The 3,718-nt window shown below is 31.1% G+C and overlaps 1 long non-coding RNA gene across 3 annotated transcripts; it reads left to right on the top strand.

The window, feature by feature from the left end:
* Positions 1 to 884: 884 nt before the first annotated feature.
* LOC125498316 (uncharacterized) lies at positions 885 to 3,474 on the top strand. 3 transcript variants are annotated; one of them, XR_007275222.2, is made up of 3 exons: positions 910 to 1,076; positions 1,616 to 3,161; positions 3,259 to 3,474. It is a non-coding gene; the product is annotated as an uncharacterized LOC125498316 (long non-coding RNA). The 3 variants fall into 3 exon arrangements; XR_008969884.1 differs by having other exon boundaries at positions 910 to 2,691; positions 3,070 to 3,161; XR_008969883.1 differs by having other exon boundaries at positions 885 to 3,161.
* The last annotated feature ends 244 nt before the right edge of the window (positions 3,475 to 3,718 follow it).

Here is a 3,718-nt window from a genome sequence, read left to right as displayed (position 1 = left end):
TAAAAAATAGTTCTCATGACTAGATAGATAATCTGGACTATTTCTTGATACTTTATAATTTGATTATTAATTCAAGTTGTCATAAAAAAAATTAGATTTTTGATGTGTTAAAATCCAACATAACATTGTTGTCTTTCTGCGTTAAGTTGCAATCAATAACCTCGTTGCACTTTTTTAAAATAAAAAAATGATTCTAGCTTTATTATTATTATTATTTTTGGGTAAGTAAGTAATAAGTGCGTAGCTTCCCAAAGAAACCATCATATTAAATATAATTACCCAAAACGGAAGGAGCAAAACGGAGGCAATAAGAAACTTATAGGTTTGCAAGACAATTTCTATCCTTAAAGCTCCACTTCGTAAAATTTTTTTTTTTATTATTATTGTTATCCTTATTATTATTATTATTATTATTATATCATTATTATTATTATTATTATTATTATTATTATTATTATTATTATTATTATTATTATTATTATTATTATTATTATTATTATTATTATTATTATTATTATTATTATTATTATTATTATTATTACTATTACTATTATTATTATTAGTCATAATAATATAATTATTATTCATCTTCACTCATGCTTGTAGTTTAATAATGTAGGTTTATTTTTATTGCCTACGTGGGACGATGCAGAGCGCAATCACAACAAGAATTCGCTTTTTTAGCGTCTGAATTTAGCGTCCGACAGTACAATTGGACGGTAAAATCAAAATTAGCGTCTGATATATAACAGACGTAGATTAGCGTCTGCTTTCTTGTTTTTTAGCGTCCGTTCTTGTAAAGAGACGCTAATTAGTGTCCGTTTCTGTAAACCGATGCTAATTAGCGTCCGTTAAGTAAATTAGCGTCCGTTTGACAGACGCTAATTTATTGGTATTACCAACTCAATCGACCAAACCGTCCAATTGTCGTAAATAAGAAATAAAATCCTCACTCAACTCTCTCTCACTCAATTCTCTCTCTCACTCAATTCATTTTCCTCAGATCTGGTATTTTTGTTCAGTTGGTTGCTGAGCATCATCGGCCTCTTCAAGTATCACCGCCGCTTCTTTATCAGGTATATTTTATTTTATTTTTAATTGTCGTTTGAATTTTCATTTTTGGATTATCAGTTTTTGAATTCTCAGTTTTTGGATTTTCATTTTTCAATTTGCGTTTCTGAATTTTTGTTTTTGGATTTCCGTTTTCCAATTCTTAACTTTCGCTTTTTAAATTTTCAGTTTCATAATTTTCGTTTTTTTATTTTCATTTTTGGTTTTAAATTTTCAGTATTTGAATTATCGCTTTTTAAATTTTTAGTTTTTAAATTTTTGTTTTCAGTTTTCGTTTTTGGATCTTCGTTTTCCCTGTTGTTTGGGTTTGGGTTTTTGGATCTGTTGTTTTGGTTTTTGGATGTGGTGATTTCCCGCTCGTGTGGGGGTTCGGGTGGGTGGGGCTTTGGGTGGGTGGGGCTTTGGGTTAGGGTTTCATCGTCGTCTTCTTCTACTTGCACTTGACAGCTTCTATTGAGAACTCATCAATGGCAGAATCAAAATGGATTTTCTCTCTCCTATCAATCTACTTCTTCGTCTCACCCGCCTCACTTTTTGTTGCCAGTGAACAAGCACAAAAAGAAGAGTTCAATGAAGAATTGCTACTGAAACCGTTGCCCGATCGGAAAGTTCTAGCGCATTTTCACTTCGATTCAAAATCTAATTTATCAGCTCTTCTTTATTCTCTCCTTTCAAATGACCTTTTTCTTTTGGTCTTTTATAGGTTTTCAGAGAAATAATCATAGCTTCAACTTACTTATTCTTTTATGAAGTGTTTAATTATGAAAATATATGATTTTATGAACATTGATGTTTAATGTCCCATTTGTTGTATGATTGCATGATTTGCATCTGTCTGTATATATAGATGAAGTTTGGTGATTATTATCAGCTAGTACTGTAATGCTGGTTGTGAAATTATTCTAAGTTTATCGATGAATTAGTAACCTTTCTATTCAAAGTAGTTCTATGTAGTTGCAGTCGACTTATTGATAAGATCACTTTAATTCATCACAATTAGCTCAACTGTGCCATATGCTAAAGATTGTCTATTTGGGAAACATCCAATCGCTAACTGACACCGAGAGGGTCGTTTACTTGTTCTTGATTTAAGGGTTGATTCACTTTTCAGGTTTGGGATGTCCAATGTGTATGTTTCCAAATCTGTTCCTTTATAATGTGAACAGAAATTCATCAAATATGTAAGTTATTTGTATACAGATCTATAATGTGTTTATAGATTTTGCATTCTGTTAAGTTGAAGGGAATCACTAGATTTTGAGTTAGGAATCTGTAAATATCTAATGGTTGTTGCTAGAGGTGATGATTGACTTGGTGCACATGTATATATCTTTTATGAATGGGATCAAATCAGTAAGGTAGTGCAGATTCATTATTTCCTCTTAGAGGGTGCACTGAGTGGTTGATGCAAGAGTCTTTTGGAAAACTATGCTGATAATAGTCGTTTGGAGAGGTTGAGCACTATAAATTGTTTTGACAAAGAGTGGTTGATTACATTCTTGGCCATGGCCATGATGGATGCATTGTAGCTGTTCCTGCCCCAGATGCCATAAAGATATTAGGAAAAGAAGCTACACATGATGAATTGAGAATACTTGGGGCTTTTCAATACATATACAGGTGTGGATAATTTTCTCAGATGATCTATTGATTTACCTTTCCATAATCATTAAAGTTGATTCACAAGATTGGCTCAACATTGGATCTCCTTAATTGTGATTTTTTTGGATTTGCTTTCTTGATGTCAAATTGAATCTTCTCTTTCATAAAGTGCATTGGAACTCACCATAACGTATGTGCTTTTGAATGTGAAAAGTCTATCTTTTTCATATGATTGCCGAATATTATTGTAACAAATTATGTCTAATGGAGGATAAGATTAATGCCTTGAGAAATGGTTCTTATTGCTTTTCATTCTTTTGGTTAAGCCCTAAAAAATTTTCATGTTTTACAATTACTGCCTCTACTCCCATATGTTTAACAAATAAGGTAGTCCAGATTCATTATTTCCTCTGGGAGGGTGCACTGAGTGATTGATTACATTCTTCAACATGGCCATGGCTGTTGGAGCAGTGTTCCCATTAATGCAGGTAAATTTTTTATTTGATAATATTTATAGTATGTGAGGATATTTATGACTTTAATATAGTAAATATTGTACTAATTGTGATTTTTTTTCTTTTACAGGTTTTTTTGGGTTTGATAGGATGACTTTGGAAAGGTTGAAGATTGAAAATTTGTATATTGAAGAAGAAATGATTTCTTTCTAATGTATTAGATAGATTTTTTGTTATTATTTATTTAAGTAAGGTTGTAAATTATTCACGAATTTTGATTTATCATTTCTATTTATATTGTAATTACTTTTATTACATATAATAATAATTATAATTTTTCCTCTAACTTTGCATTATTATATTTGATAGTGACAAATCTGACCCAACAAAATAACCAATGAAAAGTGGTTACCAACAAGTCTCAACATTGCACCATACAAATACAAGCCAAGAACATTACATTTGAAAAAAAAAGAAAGAGAATTACCGTCTGAATTTTCAAATTTAGCATCCGATTTTACAGTCGGACGCTAATTAGCGTCCGACTTTAAAGTTTAGCATCCGACTCTAGAGGCGGACGCTAATTAGCA

Source organism: Beta vulgaris, chromosome 6, assembly GCF_026745355.1.
Source record: "Beta vulgaris subsp. vulgaris cultivar EL10 chromosome 6, EL10.2, whole genome shotgun sequence".
Classification (NCBI taxonomy): domain Eukaryota; kingdom Viridiplantae; phylum Streptophyta; class Magnoliopsida; order Caryophyllales; family Amaranthaceae; genus Beta; species Beta vulgaris.
Note: the sequence above shows the minus strand (reverse complement) of the source record. Positions and strands in the feature narration are given on the sequence as shown.